This window comes from Rutidosis leptorrhynchoides, chromosome 9 (genome assembly GCF_046630445.1).
Source record: "Rutidosis leptorrhynchoides isolate AG116_Rl617_1_P2 chromosome 9, CSIRO_AGI_Rlap_v1, whole genome shotgun sequence".
Classification (NCBI taxonomy): Eukaryota; Viridiplantae; Streptophyta; class Magnoliopsida; order Asterales; family Asteraceae; genus Rutidosis; species Rutidosis leptorrhynchoides.
The window spans coordinates 39,550,053-39,572,216 of record NC_092341.1 but is presented as its reverse complement, the minus strand read 5'-3'; positions in this window follow the sequence as shown (position 1 = coordinate 39,572,216).

Here is a 22,164-nt window from a genome sequence, read left to right as displayed (position 1 = left end):
AGTTTCGTGAAAGCACAAAGCACAAAAGCAAGTCAAAAAATCCGGGTCGTTACAATTGTACGGTGTTTTGTTAAGGCTAAACAACGGAGGTATATTCCTAACGACACATTGAGGATGAAGATTGGTGATGGCTGTTTGGTGAAGTTTTGGTTGGATAACTGGAAAGGAGATGGTGCGTTAAAAACTAAGTTCGGAAGATTGTTTAACGACCCGTCAAAGTACACTTGGCGACCATCGTTATCTTGGTCCCACAGCTTGATCATAACTCTAAATGAATTTAATAAATAACCTTGCATTCTTTATTTAAAAATAATTTCCTATACAGGAAACCTACCAAAATATGTAAGTTTAGAAAAACCATACATAAATACTTAATCAAAAGTTGACCAAAACAAAGTCTACAAACACCCACAATTTAATGTATCAAAATGGAATGCAAGTTAATGTTTAACAAAAGCTACCATCATAAATATGAAGACTCTCTAAGCACAGCAAAAGCAATCAATCATGAACTTGAGAATAAAACATGCGAGTAACTGTCAACAAAAATGTTGAGTGAATTATAGGTTTAATATTGCAAACAATATTTAATTTAAACCATAAAAATTTATGTTTGAAAACATAAAGACTCGTTTTGGACCACAAAATTATATGCTCGAAAACATATAAAATATTATTCCATTTACCCGTGAGCCACCTGGTAATCACTTAACAACTCCATACCCTTAACAAAACCAATAAAAAAATATACACTTAACAGGTGTATCTTTCAAAATACGGAGTACTAATATATTCTGTCTATAACTGCTAGCGTGACTAGCACAAAATGGAGTTGTCAGGCTCGATAGATCTATCCATAGGATTCGTGTTCACCAGTAGAAATCAGTGATTAAAATTACCAGATTAGGGAATATTTTCGTTCGACTCACAATAAATAATTTAAACCAAATTCCACTTGTGTCCAATATGTAAAATAAATTGCATGTATTCTCATCCCAAAAGATTTAAAACAGTAAAATGGGACTATAACTCACCTTAACGTAAATGAAGTAACAACACAGTAATGCGAACAGCAAAAGATAAAGTGATCAAGAACGACCACAACGCCAACCTATAAATAAAGCAGGTCGATATAAATAACTAACTTAGGTCAAGTCTTAGTAAGATAGCTATAGTACTTGTTACAAATAAGCATAGAACAACATTTAGTATGTTTTGGTATGATCAGGACAGCGTTTAAAACGTACTATCTATTTTTAGAAAGTTTCTATTTTTAGCAGGTTTCCATTTCTGGAAAATTTCTATTTTTGTAAAGTTTCTATTTTAGGAAGTTTCTATTTTAGGAAAGTTTATATATTATGAAAGTTTCTATATTTAGAAAGTTTCCATATTTAGAAAGTCTCTATTTTTGGAAAGTTTTTAACTTAGGAAAATTCCTTAATTAGAAAAGTCAACAAAAGTCAACTGAAAGTCAAAGTCAACTGAAAGTCAACTCAAAAGTCAACCTTGGTCAAACTTAGTCAACATTGAAGTTAAAGTGTAATTTACATTAATAATATAAGTTATAATGTTATTTAAAGTCATATATGTATAATCATGTCATATCATAAGTTTAATTAAATTAAATTGAGTTATAAAGTTAACATAAGTTTAAATGATATAATTAATATAACATAGGTATTTAATTAAATAATTAAATAATAATCATAACATAAGTATTATTAATTAATAATAAATTTTTAATCATATCATAAGTATTACTAATTAATAATGAATTATTAATCATATCATAAGTATTTTAATATAATTATTAAACCATAAGTAATTAATAATTAAATTATAATTAAATAATAACTAAGCCTTATAATAATTAAATAATTAATTAATTTTTATTATAAGTCTTGATATATTAATCTCATAACATAAGTTTAATACTTATCATAAGTATTTTTAATTAATAATAAAAGTATTATTAATCATAAGTTTCAATTATAAGAATAATTAAATCAAAATATAATTATTAAATAATATAATAAATATATATATCATAAGTATTAATTAAAAATAATTACTTTTATATCATAAGTAATTTAATTATAATGAAAATCATTATTTATAACCTAAGTTCAAATTTTATAACCATAAGTTTAATTCAAAGTTCGCCGGGTCATAATTTGAGCCTCGGGTGTCGATTTTCGACGATTTTTATATATATATATCTTCGTCTAACCAACTAACCTGACACATTAGTACACTCAAGAATACCCTAGGGTCAGTTTGTAAGTCATTTAGAACAGCCATGAACCAACCTAAATCCTTAATCTGTTTTAAATCTTGTTTTAGCCATTCCGGGTGATCCGTGGCTCGGATTTCGATGACTCGAACATGAATGTTCATTCAATAATCAATCTTAACCCAATGGTACACCCTAAAAGCTCCAAAAATGGTCACAAAGTCGGACCCTATCTGTTCATACATGTTTTTACATTTCAATTTCAACAAAACCTTAAAACAATCATAACTTGTGATCCGAAACTCGAAACAACATGAATCCAAAGCCTAAAATTATTGTTTTGATGAGAGGAACTCATCTAAAAACTTTATTTAACCAAAAACATCAGTTAAGTATACTGATTTTAACGTTATATAGGCTGTCCACTTTTTGATCATACGAAAACACATGAAATCGAGCAATTCTACGCGTAATATCAACAACACAATCATATACAAGTACTATAGCATCAATAAACATACAAAATCAGTAAAAATAATTAAAATTGAAAAAGGTAGGATTAGGGTTTATACCCTAATCAATAAATGATTAGTATGAACGCGTAGAGATTGAAGAGATGAATCCGATTATACTAAAAGCCCTTTGAAATGAGTTCTTGATTGATGAAGATGATGATGAATATGTTGATGGTGGTGGATGGCTCAATGGAGAAAAAGAGGAAGAGAGAAATGAAGGAAAAAAAATGTTAGGTTTCAAATGAGGGTTAATTTGATTTTTGAGATAAAAAGGATACTAGTTTTCCAAGTTTGCACATTACCCCCCCCCCCCCCCTGAAATTTTTGGCCAAAAAAGTAGGGTGGACCCCCTTAGTGGTCCATCTTGATACAAAGACTAATAGCTTTTGACCCGAAAGCCCGAAACGCGAAAACGCCGTTACGCGATTAAATCTTCGGAGGAATTGCGCACACGCTGATAAAAAAAAAATATTGAAATACTATATATAATCATATGATATAAAAATATCATAATTAAAATAATTTAGATTTAAAAATCTCAAAAGACCAACCGTGGTTTAAAAACCGAAATGATTCGCCGGATAGAAATCCGCGACACGTAGAAACGTACAACTTTAAATACGAATACAAATATTCATATAACACATAATGAGGAATATATTATTACTAAAATAATAATATAAGTCATAGAAATGATGTGGCACGATTATCAATTAACGGACGTTAAATACAAACGGTAAAAGATAACGAAAAAAGTAGGGTCGTGACAGTACCTTCCCGTTACGGAAATTTCGTCCCAAAATTTAAGCAGGTGCAGGGGTTGACTCGCCATTTGAGGGTTGACTCACCATTTGAGAACAAATGCGGGTATTTCTGCCTCATCTGATCTTCACGTTCCCAAGTGAACTCGGGTCCGTGTCTAGCATTCTATCAAACTCGGACGATAGGAATCTTACTCTGCTTGAACTTCTTGACTTCTCGATCCATAATTTCAACATGCTCCTCAACAAAATGGGGTTGTTTATCAACATGAAATTCATCAAGAGGAATAGTTTCATCTGCCTCGGCCAAACACTTCTTCAAATTAGATACATGAAAAACGTCATGAACAGCGCTAAGCTCTTGTGGTAATTTCAAACGATAAGCCACGAGTCCAATTCTTTCGATAATCTCAAATGGACCAACAAATCGAGGATTCAACTTTCCTCTCTTACCAAATCGTACCACACCTTTCCAAGGTGATACCTTCAACATGACACGATCACCAACTTGAAATTCTAAATCTTTTCTTCTAGCATCGGCATAACTCTTTTGCCGACTCCTGGTGGTTCTTAACCTCTCTTTAATCTGCACAATCTTCTCGATAGTCTCATGAATAATTTTTGGGCTTGTGAGTTGAGCATCCCAACCTTATTCCAACAGATAGGAGACCTACACTTTCTACCATATATTGCCTCAAATGGTGCGGCTTTAATACTTACATGATAACTGTTATTATAAGAAAATTCAGCCAACGACAAGTATCTATCCCAACCATTAATGAAATCAATAACGCACGCTCGCAACATGTCTTCTAACGTTTGAATGGTCCTTTCACTCTGACCATCCGTTTGTGGATGATAAGCGGGGCTCATATCCAACTTAGTTCCCAAAGCTTCCTGTAAGGATTACCAAAACCTCAATGTGAATCGACTGTCTCGGTCTGAAATAATAGATACGGGAACACCATGCCTCGAAACAATCTCCTTCAAATATAATTGAGTAAGTTTTTCCATCGGATCTGTTTCCTTAATCGGCAAGAAGTGAGCTGACTTTGTGAGTCGATAATCACCCAAATGGTATCATAACCACCCACAACTTTTGGTAACTTCGTGATAAAGTCCATCGTAATACCTTCCCACTTCCACTCGGGAATCTCAGGTTGCACTAGACGTTCGGACGGTTTCTGATGTTCAGCTTTAACCTTAGCACAGGTCAAACATTTAGCCACATATGTAGCCACATCAGCTTTCAAGTTAGGCCACCAGTACAGCTCCTTAAGATCATGATACAACTTTCCTGAACCAAGATGAATAGAGTACCTAGACTTATGAGCTTCATCTAACACAAGTTATCACAAATCACCAAATTTTGGAACCCAAAGACGTCCCGCAAAATACCTTGTACAATCTGCTCGTACTTCAAATTTCTTACCCATGCCTCTAACCTTATCGTTCGCAAATTCTCCTCCTTCAAGGCTTCTTGTTAAGTGCAAGAATCTGCCTTGCGAGGTTTGTTCGAATGGTCATATTCAAGGCTCTAAACCTGCGAGGTTCAACTCTCTCTTTTCAACTTAAAGCATCGGCCACAACATTGGCACTTCCCGGATGATAAAGGAGTTTACAATCATAATCATTCAATAGTTCAACCCATCTTCCTTGTCTCATATTCAACTGTTTTTGATCAAAGATATGTTGAAGACGTTTGTGATCAGTGTACACTGTATATTTGACCCCATAAAAGTAATCCAAATCTTGAGGGCGAACACAACAGCTCCCGATTCTAAATCATGGGTCGTATAATTCTGTTCATGAATCTTCAACTGACCTGATGTATAAGCAATGACTTTCTTTCGCTGCATCAAAACACAACCAAAGCCCTGACGTGAAGTGTCACAATAGATAACAAAATCATCACTACCCTCAGGTAGTGATAATATCAGAGCTGAAGTTAACTTCTTCTTCAAAATTTGGAAAGCAGACTCGTGTTCACTCTTCCACTCGTACTTCTTCCCCTTTTAAGTTAAAGCAGTTAGAGGTTTCGCTACTCGTAAGAAGTCTTAAATGAAGCTTCTATAATAGCCTGTAAAACCTAGAAACTGACTGTAAGACCTGAATATTTATTGTACAGCAGTGTAAATAGGATACATAAAGTGTGGGAAACATTGTGTAATTAAACAGAGGTCAGAAAATGCCCAGACCTTTGTGCGCGCCGTGCAGGGTAAGTGTGCGCGACACGCACACTACTCCTGTGCACAGATTCCTGTTTTGATTTAATTTAAACGTGGGGCATTTTGGTCTTTTCACTTGAGGTCGGATTTAAAGCCACTGAAAGGCTGGTTGGAGTCTTTAGTTCACATCCACCAACCTTATCATCTCTCCCATTCAATTCTAGAGTGAGAAACCCATTGAGAGAGAGAAAGCTCAAATCAAGAAGGAAGAAGTTGATTTCGGGCCAAAACACGAGTATTAAAGTTGTTCATCTATCCACTAGCTACATTTTGATTGTAGTGGTACTTTGCTTTGAAGATTACGGAAGTATAAAACTGTCACCAAAGCATTAAGGTGAGTGGAATAATTACACATGTGTGTATGTAATGTATTTACTTGTGCGAAATGCGATGTGGGTTTTAAGTTTGGGTATGAGATACCACATCATGTTGGCATGGGATGAGGGTTTAAAGTTCGGGCGTTCGATACCTCATCATCATGTGTGGCATGTGATATGGGTTAAAGTTCGGGCGTTCGATACCATATCATATATGCGTGTGGGCGTGAAGTGTGGGTAAGTTTAGGCGTTCGATACCACATTTCACGTGACGGGTGGGTTTAAAATTTGGGCGTCGATACCACCTAAGGGACTAGTGATGCATACTAGTGGCGTCTGCGTGGCTAACGTTTCATTCACAAGAATCGTTCCCTTTGTGTTTTGGTTAACCATGGTTGTATAGTTGTAGTGTAGCATATTATATTTCGTGTTATATACTATTGTTATGCTAGCTTATGTTATCGGGGATTTAGCATTATACTTGCGATGGTATGCTAATTAATTTGCTAGCGTGCATGCGGTAATTGTGTAAGTGATTGCAAGTACGTAGGTTATATATGTGTATGTATAATTATTGCATTCGCTAAGCGTTTTACTTACCCTCTCGTTGTTTACCTTTTTATAGGCTCCGTCGTGGACAAGGGAAAGGGTATTCGTTTGGACTAGTGATCCCGCTTCGTTATGGTTGGAGAAGCTTTTGGACGTTTAGCTTTTGAAGTTTGACCAAGAGTTGGGTAGTTTAACCCCCAAACATCATGCTCTACTGTCGTTTGGAATTTAAACTAATTTGGTCGAAACTTATATTTTGTACGAAATTCGTAATTCGGAACGATGTGGGCCCGGTTTCGTAAAACTTGTTTTATTATTGAAACGTGTTAGTTTTACTTATTGTAATGTGTTGTGAAAAGCATTTCGTCTAAAAGTTTCGGGAAGTGGGAGATCATTAAGCGAAAATTGGAAAATTTGGACAGCGGGCTGTCAGGCAGTCTGTGCGCCGCGCACATGAGGGGTTTCGCGCCGCGCACCCTTCTGTTATAAAAAAAAATTTATTACGCGTATTCGATTGTATAACGGGTTGGGTCGTTACAAGTGGTATCAGAGAATGGTCTAAGGGATTTAGGTGACTTGAGATAGGTGCATAGACTTAGACTTTTGTGTATGCTTAATTGATGTGGGACTTGTAGGAGTACGGGTCGGAATGAGAATTTGGTTAGCGCCTTAATTTGTAGGTGGACTAACATTTATATTAATATGTGGATAATATTAATATATTATTGTGTTTATGTTCGTGTTTGCGAATATCATCGAGCAAGATGGTCATGGTACTAACGAGTGGATGCAACGTATTCGCGTATTAATGACTAGCTACCATTAATACGGGTACAAATCGTGTCTAACAAGTGATGTACGATGATTGTTGAGCAAGATGGGGCGGTGTGGTATATTTATGTCTTGTCCTTCGTTTCGTTGTTTAACTTAGTTCGTTTTATAGAATGAAGATGAGAAACGGACACGACACCAATGACGGAGGCCCGAGCGAGGACTCCGAATTCACGGCCAAAGTTGAGGCCATCTTTAAAAAGCAAAACGCGGAATTTCTCGACGATGTTCGAATGGTTTTCCAAGTATCGGTTGATGGGCAAGTAACCGAGTTAATCATTGAGCGAATGAATGCCGCGATTGAAGAGGGATTAGAAGCTAGAAACATTTATCCTCGGGGCGAAGGGGGTGATGGTAATTGTGGATATGGAAGGCGAGACTTCCATTACAAAAATTTCAAGGATGCTCAACCTCCTATGTTTAATGGGGTAAGGGATCCGTTGAAGAGTACATGTTGGATCTCTGACATCGAGGGGGCTTTCTGTACCGTGGAGTGTCCTCCCGAGAAGAAGACAAGGTACGGTTCTAGCATGTTACGTGAAGAGGCTAAGTTGTGGTGGGATGATAAAATTCAATTGTATGGAGAAGAACAATGCATGAGCTTGTCGTGGGAAGAATTTAAAAAGGAGTTCTTTGTTGAATAACGAACTCAAGCCGACCTAAACACAATTCGGGACGAGTTGCACGATTTGCGACAAGGTTCGATGGACTTGGTTACTCTCAAGTCTACTTTCTTGTCAAAGACTCGTTTTTGTCCGGAGTATGTTGGTGATGACCGAATGTTGATGCTAGATTTCTATCACACTTTAAACGATGAGTTGAAACGTAAGATTAGTCGGGGAATGGCTAAGTCTTTTGAAGAGTTATTTAAGTTGGCCCGGGGTTTCGAACCGGAGGTTCCAAAAAGAAGCGATTTCTCGTTCTCTAAGAGAAAATTTGAAGGTTCGAGTCATTCGAACTTTTCCAACAAGAAAAATAAGAAGGGTTCCGAAAGTGTTAATAGTGTGAATAAGGGTGTTTCCGGAAGTTTTCTCCCTACTTGCTGTAATTGTGGGCAAAAGGGTCACATTTCTCGTGAATGCCCAAACCCGCCTGCAAACAAAATCACGTGTTTCAATTATCAAAAAGAAGGGCACCGAAAGACGGAGTTTCCCGATTTGTATGGTGATCAAGTGAAGGGGTTGGAGAAAGCGGCGGGTACGGCTAGGGGATGAAACTATTTGATGACCAAAGATGAATCCAAGCAATCCAATGAAGTTGTCTCAGGTACTTTCATGGTGAACTCTAATCTGGCAAGGATACTATTTGATAGCGGTGCTAATTTTCCGTTTGTGTCTCCAAGATTTGTGCCTAAACTTAATAAACTGCTAGCTAAGTTAAGTCATCCGGTAGAAGTCGAAATAGCGGATGGTAAGACGGTGCTAGGGGTTTATGTGTGTAATGATTGTAACGTTGTGTTTGGTTCCGAAACTTTTAAAATTGATCTCATCCCGTTAACTTTGGGTGAATTTGATATTGTTGTTGATATGGATTGGCTCGATCGTTATAGAGCTGATATCGCATGTCATGAAAAGTCTATTCGTGTGAAGACCCCAAGTGGGGGAGAGTTAATTATTCATGGCGAGAAACGGAGAAGACTTGTGCCATTATGCACTTATACACGGGCACGTCATTTTCTTAGTAGTGGTGGCATGGCTTTTCTTGCCCATGTAGTCGATACTCGTGAAGAACCACTATCCATTCGTGAAATTCTGGTGGTTAATGAATATGAAGACGTTTTTCCGGACGAATTACCGGGTGTTCCGGCAAAAAGACAAGTTGAATTTCGCATTGAGTTAGTTCCGGGTGCTACTCCCATTGCTAAAACTCCTTATCGTTAAGCACCAACGGAGATGCAAGAGTTATTAAATCAAACCCAAGAGTTGCTTGAAAAGGGTTTTATCCGACCGAGTGCTTCGCTATGGGGCGCTCCAATTTTATTCGTGAAGAAGAAAGATGGTAGTATGCGGATGTGGATCGATTATCGAGAGTTGAACAAAGTGACGATCAAGAATCGTTATCCATTGCCTCGGATTGACGATTTGTTTGACCAACTCCAAGGTGCGACGTATTTTTCTAAAATTGACTTACGGTCCGGCTATCACCAAATGCGGGTCCGTGAGGAAGATATTGAGAAAATGGCTTTTCGAACGCATTACGGGCATTTTGAGTTTGTAGTTATGCCTTTTGGTCTTAAGAATGCATCGGTGGCATTCATGGATCTTATGAACCGAGTGTGCCAACCTATGTTGGACAAGTCAGTGATAGTGTTCATTGACGACATACTTGTCTATTCGAAGAGTACGAAGGAACATGAACACCATTTGCGTGGGTTGTTGAAGATGTTGCGGAAGGAGAAGTTGTATGCTAAATTCTCCAAATGTGAATTTTGGCTAAGGGAAGTTCAATTCCTTGGCCATATTGTGAACAAAGATGGTATTCAAGTAGATTCGGGGAAGATAGAGACGGTAAAGAGTTGGGGACAACCGACTACACCTACGGAAATTCGAAGTTTTCTCGAATTGACCGGTTATTATCGTCGGTTTATCCAAGACATTTCTAAGATCGCTTCTCCATTGACAAAGTTGACGAGGAAGAACGCGAGATTTAATTGGAAAAACGAGCAAGAAATTTCTTTTCAATTGTTAAAAGAGAAGTTGTGTCAAGCTCCGGTGTTAGTGTTGCCGGAAGGTGTAGAAGACATGACGGTTTATTGTGATGCTTCTTTAAACGGGATCGGGTGTGTTCTAATGCAACGAGGTAAAGTTATCACTTACACTTCTCGACAATTAAAGGAACACGAAAAGAGATATCCGACTCATGATCTTGAATTAGAGGCGGTGGTTCATGCATTGAAAATTTGGTGCCACTACTTGTATGGTGTCAAGTGTACGATTTTTTCGGATCATAAAAGTTTAAAACATCTCTTTGACCAACGAGATTTGAATTATCGTCAACGTAGATAGATGGATGTGGTAATGGATTATGATTGTGAGATACTTTACCATTCGGGTAAGGCGAATGTGGTCGCGGACGCGTTAAATCGAAAGAGCCAACATTCGACGATACGAGTAGGATCGTTACGCATGATTATTACTAACAATTTTCTTGTAAATCTTGGTGAGATTCAAATCGAAGTTTTTGTTAACAACAAGTTTGAAGAACGAATCGTGGGGCAAACAGAGTCTATTACTTTAGGCCTGCGTGGTTTGTTGTCCTTTCAAGGACGAGTGTGGGTGCCTAGAATGGGAGATTTCTGACAAGTGCAACTTGATGAAGCACATAAGTCAAAGTATTCCATTCATCCGGGCGCGACGAAGATGTATCTTGATTTGAAGAAAGAGTATTGCTAGTCGGGCATGAAACGTGATGTTGTAAAGTATGTTGAACAATGTGTCACGTGTTTGCAAGTTAAGGCCGAGCACCAAAAGCCGTATGGTATGTTATAACCGTTGGAAGTCCCAAAATGGAAATGGGAGCACATTACCATGGATTTCATTACAAAGTTACTAAAGACGGCGAGAACTCAATTTGATACGATTTGGGTGATTGTTGATCGATTGACGAAGAGTACTTTGTTCCTTTCCGTTCGGGAAACGATATCGTCGGAGACTTTGTCAAAGTTGTTTATTAAAGAGGTGATATCAAGGCATGGGGTTCCGATATCCATTATTTCGGATCGAGATACTCGTTTCACATCTCGGTTTTGGAATAAGTTTCATGAAGATATGGGTACATAATTGAGAATGAGCACGGCGTACCATCCTCAAACGAACGGTCAAACCGAACGAACGAATCAAACATTGGAGGATATGTTATGGGCGTGTATTATCGATTTCGGTGGTAGTTGGGATGAGCACTTGCCTTTGGTGGAATTCTCGTACAACAATAGTTACCATGCTAGTATTGGAATGCCACTGTATGAGATGCTTTATGGGCGAAGGTGTCGAACTCCTATTTGTTGGGGTGAAGTGGGACAAAGGGAAATCGAGAGTACCGATTTGGTTCTAGAGACGAATAACAAGATTGAGATGATTCAGACTCGATTGAAGGCGGCGCAAGATAGACAAAAATCTTATGCCGACAAACGTAGGTGACCAATTGAGTTCCAAGAAGGTGACATGGTAATGCTTAAAGTTTCGCCATGGAAGGGTATTATTCGGTTTTGAAAATAGGGAAAGTTAGCTCCTCGGTTTATTGGGCCATTTAAAATTTTCGCTCGTGTTGGTAAAGTTGCGTATCGTTTGGAATTACCCGAAGAGCTTGCGGGGATCCATAATACATTTCATGTTTCCCATCTCCGTAAATGTCTTGCGGACGATTCATCATGGGTACCATTAGACGAGATTGAGCTAAACAACAAGTTAGAGTATGTAGAAGAGCCGATTGCTATACTCGATGAAAAGGTGAAAAGGTTGAGAAATAAAGAAGTGAGAACTTTTAAAGTTCAACGGCATCGTAGTAAAGGTTCCGAGTTTACTTGGGAGCCCGAAGAATTTGTGTTGGTATATCTTCCCGCTTGTCATACGGCTTGGATCGCGAGGACGCGCTCTGATTCAAGTGGGGGAGAGTTGTAAGACCCGAATATCTATTGTACAGCAGTGTAAATAGGATACATAAAGTGTGGGAAGCATTGTGTAATTAAACAGAGGTCAGAACCTGCCCAGACCTTTGTGCGCGCCGAGCAGGGTAAGTGTGCGCGTCGCGCACTGCTCCTGTGCACAGATTCCTGTTTTGATTTAATTTAAACGTGGGGCATTTTGGTCTTTTCACTTGAGGCCAGATTTAAAGCCACTGAAAGGCTGGTTGGAGTCTTTAGTTCACATCCACCAACCTTATCATCTCTCCCATTCAATTCTAGAGTGAGAAACCCATTGAGAGAGAGAAAGCTCAAATCAAGAAGGAAGAAGTTGATATCGGGCCAAAACGCGAGTATTAAAGTTGTTCATCTATCCACTAGCTACGTTTTGATTGTGGTGGTACTTTGCTTTGAAGATTGCGGAAGTATAAAACCGTCACCAAAGCGTTAAGGTGAGTGGAATAATTACACATGTGTGTATGTAATGTATTTACTTGTGCGAAATGCGATGTAGGTTTTAAGTTCGGGTATGAGATACCACATCATGTTGGCATTGGATTAGGGTTTAAAGTTCGGGCGTTCGATACCTCATCATCATGTGTGGCATGTGATATGGGTTAAAGTTCAAGCGTTCAATACCATATCATATATGTGCGTGGGCGTGAAGTGTGGGTTTAAAGTTCGGGCGTTCGATACCACATTTTACGTGACGGGTGGGTTTAAAGTTCGGGCGTCGATAACACCTAAGGGACTAGTGATGCATACTAGTGGCGTCTGCGTGGCTAACGGTTCATTCGCGAGAATCGTTTCCTTTGTGTTTTGGTTAACCATGGTAGTATAGTTGTAGTGTAGCATATTATATTTCATGTTATATGCTATTGTTGTGCTAGCTTGTGTTATCGAGGATTTAGCATTATACTTGCGATTGTATGCTAATTAGTTTGCTAGCGTGTATGCGATAATTGTGTAAGTGATTGCAAGTAAGTAGGTTATATATGTGTATGTATAATTATTGCATTCACTAAGTGTTTTGCTTACCCTCTCGTTGTTTACCTTTTTATAAGCTCTGGCGTGGACAAGGAAAAGGGTATTCGTTTGGACTAGTGATCCCGCTTCGTTATGTTTGGAGAAGCTTTTGGAAGTTTAGCTTTTGAAGTTTGACCAAGAGTTGGGTAGTTTAACCCCCAAACATCATGCTCTAGTGTCATTTGGAATTTAAACTAATTTGGTCGAAACTTATATTTTGTACAAAATTCGTAATTGGGGACGATGTGGGCTCGGTTTCGTAAAACTTGTTTTATTATTGAAACGTGTTAGTTTTACTTATTGTAATGTGTTGTGAAAAGCGTTTCATCTAAAAGTGTCGGGAAGTGGGAGATCATTAAGCGAAAATTGGAAAATTTGGACAGCGGGCTGTCAGGCAGTCTGCGCGCCGCGCACCCTTCTGTTATAAAAAAAAATTATTACGCGTATTCGATTGTATAACGAGTTGGGTCGTTACACTGACGAACCTGAGTGGGAGTCTTCGGAATTTCTCACTTCTCAATCGCCTCAATCTTAGCAGGATCAACTTGAATTCCCTTTTTACTAACAACGTGTCCAATGAATTGAACTTCTTTCAGCCAGAACGCACACTTTGAAAATTTAGCATACAGTTCTTCTTTTCTTAAAAACTCGAGCACTAACTTCAAAGGCTCTTCGTGCTCTTGATCACTCTTGGAATAGATAAGAATATCATTGATAAAAACGATAACGAACTTGTCCAGATAAGGACTACACACACGGTTCATGAGGTCCATGAACACAGCAGGTGCGTTAGTCAATCCGAACGGCATAAACAGAAATTCGTAGCGACCATAACGGGTTCGGAAAGCAGTTTTTGGAATATCAGTTTCCTTAACGCATAATTGGTGATAACCGGAACGGAGATCAATCTTAGAATAAACAGAAGAACCTTGAAGCTGATCAAACGTATCATCAATTCTCGAAAGGGGGTAACGATTCTTATCAGTAAGCTTGTTCAACTCACGATAATCAATACACAATCGGAACGAACCATCTTTCTTCTTAACAAACAAAACAGGGGCTTCCCAAGGGGATGAACGAGATATAGTTGCAACCAATGAAGGAATAAATATATAGAATAGTCATATCAGTGGTATAGATGCTTAAGGAAATTCCTTCAAAGAGAATAACAAGGATCATAGATTTCAAAGTAAAATTTCATTACATTTTTGAAAGGAAGGTGTACAAAAGGTGTGATCCTTCAATGAGAGTGAACTTCCTCGCACAATGAGAGAGTCAATATAGGATTCATCCTTATTCTTAAATTTATGTGCGGATGAAAAGAAACGGGAATCATGGGTTATAAAGAATGGCCGACTCCAGGTGAGATGAATCTCCAAAAATGATTTTGTGCACCTCAAAGTATTGAATCATAGGGTTGATGTTTACGAGGGTGTTGCGGTTAGCCGTGAATATCGAGAGTAGAAACTTCTCAAACGGTCTAGTGTAATATATTTTCATGATACAGACTATAACAACAATTGGGGTAGAAACCCACCCAGAGCCTTTCCTACAATAGGGCGACCACCGAGTGCACCTCAGAAAATTGATTTATCGGTCCGCGTTTTAGCCATGTCCAACCATAAGAGGGAAAATTTTATGAGCGCAAAGACTTCCCAACAAATTTTATAAAACCGCCATCGAAAGTGGCGTAAGAGTTTTTATCAATGGACCTAATGGTAAGTTTCATCCTTAAATACGGGACAAGAAGAACTGTGACCCAAATACCTTGTAGAGTAATTGCGAAAATTTTAATATAATCAATCTATGAAGTTTTGAAAAAACTCTAAACGTGTGATGTGACAACATAAACGGAACGAAGTTCTTAGTAATCTAGAAGTATGTACGACGTGTACCATTTTACATAAAACAATTTGACTTAGTTAAACAACTCAATAAAGGAGTGGTTTTAAAATAATTTTGAAGGTATAATTTAGTATGTACTAACCAAAATAAGTTAAGGTAAATTTATTTATTCGATTTTATACGTACATATGTGATTTTATAAATTGCATATGTGACAGAAAATCTTACTGCTTCTATTTATCCATAAATCTCACGAGAACCGCCTAATTAAACAAATGTGTAAAAATTCTGATGATAACCAGAGTATTCGTATTTCAGAGGTTACGAGTTGATGTAAGATCGTAGAAGATCGAGTGGAGGACTTGGATCGTCGTACAACATTGACCAATAAATGTTACGAGGTCATGAAAACTATTAAATTAAATGTTGTTTTCGCTATTATCAGGACATAAGTCCTTGGGCCAAAACTGTTCACGTACGAAGCTGTCGCTAACAATCGAGGTATGAAGGATAAAGCATGAGATAGGTATTTGGTTAAAACTAGCTTCTCCTATATCAACAAATAAGATAATGAGTATTTTCCTTACCCATGTAATACATCGGAATTTCTGAATGAGCGGTGTAAAAATTTTCTTTGACTCGCTTTCTATTCCTCATGTCACAATATTGGAATTTCTATATGAATTACCGTAATATAATTTCGTTGGCCAGACGCCACTATATTTCACTAATTCTTAGTTCCATTCCAATAGCACTATATAAGGTCAGGACACGTGGTCAACCTCGAATTTCAACACAATTTTCTCTAGAACGATTTCTTAAACAGTGTGCTAAGAATAGCACAAAGAGATAAAAACATCAAAAGTCATGAATAAGAGTAACGATGACATAAAAATGTCTTTGAAATATCAAGTATCCTTAAATGTCAAGAATGACGTTTCCGGTTCGCAACCCAAAGCACAAAGGCACAACAGCAAAAATGCATGTAATACAACAAGAATGTTATATACCTAAACATAATAGATGACATTGAAATGCCGAGCATTTAGAAGTCAAGAATGACATCTCGCGCAATATAACTCAAACGTTATATACATAACCATAATAGATGACATATAAATGTCGAGAATTCCATAAGTCAAGAATGACATCCCTAGGTTTCACTAACTGATGTGTTCTTATAAAAGATAAACTCTCATGCATCGGAGGATACAATTTAATCGGAATGGGAGTTCCTCCCGTATTCAGAATGTAAGAAGGATATGTACGTATATGAAAGCAATATACATAACAATACGATACAAATAATCACATATAATAATATATTATAGGTCGGGCTGTAGACTAGACTCACTAATGCATCCTGTGAACTCAGGGTAACAACATCAATGTAGCCTAATTCCCTACAACCAGGGCTCTGATACCAACTTTAACGACCCATCAAAGTACACTTGACGACCATCGTTATCTTGGTCCTACAGCTTGATCATAACTCTAAATGAATTTAATAAATAACCTTGCATTCTTTATTTAAAAATGTTTTCCTATAAAGGAAACCTACCAAAATATGTAAGTTTAGAAAAACCATACATAAATACTTAATCAAAAGTTGACCAAAATAAAGTCAACAAACACCCACAATTTAATATATCAAAATGGAATGCAAGTTAATGTTTAACAAAAGCTGCCATCATAAATATGCAGACTCTCTAAGCACAGCGGAAGCAATCAATCATGAATCTGAGAATAAAACATGCGAGTAACTGTCAACAAAAATGTTGAGTGAATTATAGGTTTAATATTGCAAACAATATTTAATTTAAACCATAAAAATTTGTGTTTGAAAACATAAAGACTCATTTTGGACCACAAAATTATATGCTCAAAAACATATAAAACATTATTCCATTAACCCGTGAGTCACCTGGTAATCACTTAACAACTCCATACCCTTAACAAAACCAATATAAAAATATACACTGAACAGGTGTATCTTCCAAAATACAAAGTACTAATACATTTCGTCTATAACTGCTTGCGCGACTAGCACGAAATGGGGCTGTCAGGCCCGATAGATCTATCCATAGGATTCGCGTTCACCAGTAGAAACCAGTGATTAAAATTACCAAATTATGGAATATTTTCGTTCGACTCACAATGAATAATTTAAACCAAATTTCACATGTGTCCAATATGTAAAATAAATTGCATGTATTCTCATCCCAAAAGATTTAAAATAGAAAAATGGGACTATAACTCACCTTAACGTAAATGAAGCAACAACACTGTAATGCGAACAGCAAAAGTTAAAGTGATCAAGAATGACCACAACGTCAACCTATAAATAAAGCAGGTCGATATAAATAACTAACTTAGGTCAAGTCTTAGTAAGATAGCTATAGTACTTGTTGTAAATAAGCATAGAACAACACTCAGTATGTTTCGGTATGATCAAGACAGCGTTTAACACATACTTTCTATTTTTAGAAAGTTTCTATTTTTAGCAGGTTTCCATTTCTGGAAAATTTCTATTTTTGGAAAGTTTCTATTTTAGGAAAGTTTCTATATTTAGAAAGTTTCCATATTTAGAAAGTATCTATTTTTAGAAAGTTTTTAACTTAGGAAAATTTTCTTAATTAGAAAAGTCAACAAAAGTCAACTGAAAGTCAAAGTCAGCTGAAAGTCAACTCAAAAGTCAACCTTGGTCAAACTTAGTAAACATTGAAATTAAAGTGTAATTTACATTAATAATATAAGTTATAATGTTATTTAAATTCATATATGTATAATCATGTCATATGATAAGTTTAATTAAATTAAATTGAATTATAAAGTTAACATAAGTTTAAATGATATAATTAATATAACATAAGTATTTAATTAATTAATTAATTATAACATAAGTATTATTAATTAATAATAAATATTTAATCTTTGTATAAGTATTACTAATTAATAATGAATTATTAATCATATCATAAGTATTTTAAAATAATCATTAAAGCCCTTTGAAATGAGTTCTTGATTGATGAAGATGATGATGAATATGTTGATGGTGGTGGATGGCTCAAAGGAGAAAAAGAGGAAGAGAGAAATGAAGAAAAAAAATGTTAGGTTTCAAATGAGGATTAATTTGATTTTTGAGATAAAAAGGATACTAGTTTTCCAAGTTTGCACATTACACCCCCCCCCCCTTTTAAATTTTCGGCCAAAAAAATTAGGGTGGGCCCCCTTAGTGGTCCATCTTGATACAAATACTAATAGCTTTTGGCCCGAATGCCCGAACGAAGCCCGAAACGCGAAAACGCCGTTACGCGATTAAATCTTCGGAGGAATTGCGCACACGCGAATAAAATAAAATATAGAAATACTATATATAATCATATGATATAAAAATATCATAATTAAAATAATTTTGATTTAAAAATCTCAAAAGACCAACCGTTGGTTTGAAAACCGAAATGATTCGCCGGATAGAAATTCGCGATACGTAGAAACGTACAACTTTAAATAAGAATACAAATATTCATATAACACATAATAAGGAATAATATTACTAAACTAATAATATAATTCATAGAAATGACGTGGCACGATTATCAATTACCGAACGTTAAATACAAAAGGTAAAAGATAACGGAAAAAGTAGGGTCGTGGCAGATTGTTTCATTTAGCCATCGATAAAGAGGCGCTAATAGCAGATGTGTTTCAAGGTGGGATGTGGAGATGGAATTGGGTTCGCGAAATTTGAAATGTCCCGTTCTTATTGATTAAAAACGTTCCATATTAATTGATTTCGTTGCGAGGTTTTGACCTCTATATGAGACGTTTTTCAAAGACTGCATTCATTTTAAAACAAACCATAACCTTTATTTCATCAATAAAGATTTAAAAAGCTTTACGTAGATTATCAAATAATGATAATCTAAAATATCCTATTTACATACAACCATTACATAATGGTTTACAATACAAATATGTTACAACGAAATAAGTTTCTTGAATGCAGTTTTTACACAATATCATACAAGCATGGACTCCAAATCTCGTCCTTATTTAAGTATACGACAGCGGAAGCTCTTAATAATCACCTGAGAATAAACATGCTTAAAACGTCAACAAAAATGTTGGTGAGTTATAGGTTCAACCTATATATTATCAAATCATAATAATAGACCACAAGATTTCATATTTCAATATACATCCCATATATAGAAATAAAATTCATTCATATGGTGAACACCTGGTAATCGACATTAACAAGATGCATATAAGAATATCCCCTATCATTCCGGGAAATCCTTCGGACATGATATAAACGAATTCGAAGTACTAAAGCATCCGGTACTTTGGATGGGGTTCGTTAGGCCCAATAGATCTATCTTTAGGATTCGCGTCAATTAGTAGATCGGTTTACTAATTCTTAGGTTTCCAAGCAAAAGGGGCATATTTGGCTTCGATCATTCACCCATATAATGTAGTTTTAATTACTTGTGTCTATTTCGTAAAACATTTATAAAACTGCATGTATTCTCATCCCAAAATATTAGATTTTAAAAGTGGGACTATAACTCACTTTCACAGATTTTTACTTCGTCGGGAAGTAAGACTTGGCCACTGGTCGATTCACGAACCTATATCAAATATGTAAATATATATCAAAGTATGTTCAAAATATATTTACAACACTTTTAATACATTTTGATGTTTTAAGTTTATTAAGTCATCTGTCCTCGTTAGTAACCTACAACTAGTTGTCCACAGTTATATGTACAGAAATAAATCGATATATATTATCTTGAATCAATCCACGACCCAGTGTATACACGTCTCAGGCTAGATCACAACTCAAAGTATATATATTTTTGGAATCAACCTCAACCCTGTATAGCTAACTCCAACATTACTGCATATAGAGTGTCTATGGTTGTTCCAAATAATATATATACATGGGTCGATATGATATGTCAAAACATTTGCATACGTGTCTATGGTATCCCAAGATTACATAATATATTAGAATACATGTATAATACAATATAAGTTAGCTAGGATATGATTTGTATAGAATTGTTAATATTTCCCGTAGCTACAAAAATCAAAAAATATCCAATCTTGTTTTACCCATAACTTCTTCATTTTAAATCCGTTTTGAGTGAATCAAATTGCTAAGGTTTCATATTGAACTCTATTTTATGAATATAAACAGAAAAAGTATAGGTTTATAGTCAGAAATATAAGTTACAAGTCGTTTTTGTAAGAGGTAGTCATTTCAGTCGAAAGAACGACGTCTTGATGACCATTTTGAAAAACATACTTCCACTTTGATTTTAACCATGATTTTTGGATATAGTTTCATGTTCATAAGAAAAATCATTTTCCCAGAAGAACAACTTTTAAATCAAAGTTTAACATAGTTTTTAATTATCAAACCCAAAACAGCCCGCGGTGTTACTACGACGGCGTATGTCCAGTTTTACGGTGTTTTTCATGTTTCCAGGTTTTAAATCATTAAGTTAGCATATCATATAGATATAGAACATGTGTTTAGTTGATTTTAAAAGTCAAGTTAGAAGGATTAACTTTTGTTTGCGAACAAGTTTAGAATTAACTAAACTATGTTCTAGTGATTTCAAGTTTAAACCATCGAATAAGATAGCTTTATATGTATGAATCGAATGATGTTATGAACATCATTACTACCTCAAGTTTTGTGGATAAACCTACTAGAAAAGTGACAAATGGATCTAGCTTCAAAGGATCTTGGATGGCTTGAAAGTTCTTGAAGTAGAATCATGACACGAAAACAAGTTCAAGTAAGATTTCCACTCGAAATAAGATTGTTATAGTTATAGAAATTGAATCAAAGTTTGAATATGAGTATTACCTTATATTAGAAAGATATCTTACTGTAAATAAGAAAGATTTCTTGAGGTTGGATGATCACTCTACAAGATTGGAAGTAAGCTAGCAAACTTGGAAGTATTCTTGATTTTATGAAACTAGAACTTGTAGAATTTATGAAGAACACTTAGAACTTGAAGATAGAACTTGAGAGAGATCAATTAGATAAATAAAATTGAAGAATGAAAGTGTTTGTAGGTGTTTTTGGTCGTTGGTGTATGGATTAGATATAAAGGATATGTAATTTTGTTTTCATGTAAATAAGTCATGAATGATTACTCATATTTTTGTAATTTTATGAGATATTTCATGCTAGTTGCCAAATAATGGTTCCCACATGTGTTAGGTGACTCACATGGTCTGCTAAGATCTGATCATTGGAGTGTATATACCAATAGTACATACATCTAAAAGCTGTGTATTGTACGAGTACGATTACGGGTGCATACGAGTAGAATCGTTGATGAAACTGAACGAGGATGTAATTGTAAGCATTTTTGTTAAGTAGAAGTATTTTGATAAGTGTCTTGAAGTCTTTCAAAAGTGTATGAATACATATTAAAACACTACATGTATATACATTTTAACTGAGTCGTTAAGTTATCGTTAGTCGTTACATGTAAGTGTTGTTTTGAAACCTTTAGGTTAACGATCTTGTTAAATGTTGTTAACCCAATGTTTATAATATCAAATGAGATTTTAAATTATTATATTATCATGATAATATGATGTATGAATATCTCTTAATGTGATATATATACATTAAATGTTGTTACAACGATAATCGTTACATATATGTCTCGTTTCAAATCAATAAGTTAGTAGTCTTTCTTTTACATATGTAGTTCATTGTTAATATACTTAATGATATGTTTACTTATCATAATATCATGTTAACTATATATATATCCATATATATGTCATCATATAGTTTTTACAAGTTTTAACGTTCGTGAATCACCGGTCAACTTGGGTGGTCAATTGTCTATATGAAACCTATTTCAATTAATCAAGTCTTAACAAGTTTGATTGCTTAACATGTTGGAAACACTTAATCATGTAAATAAAAATTTCATTTAATAGATATATATATAAACATGGAAAAGTTCGGGTCACTACAGTACCTACCCGTTAAATAAATTTCGTCCCGAAATTTTAAGCAGTTGGAGGTGTTGACGTATCTTCTGGAAATAAATGCGGGTATTTCTTCTTCATCTGATCTTCTCATTCCTAGGTGAACTCGGGTCCTCTACGAGCATTCCATCGAACCTTAACAATTGGTATCTTGTTTTGCTTAAGTCTTTTAACCTCACGATCCATTATTTCGACGGGTTCTT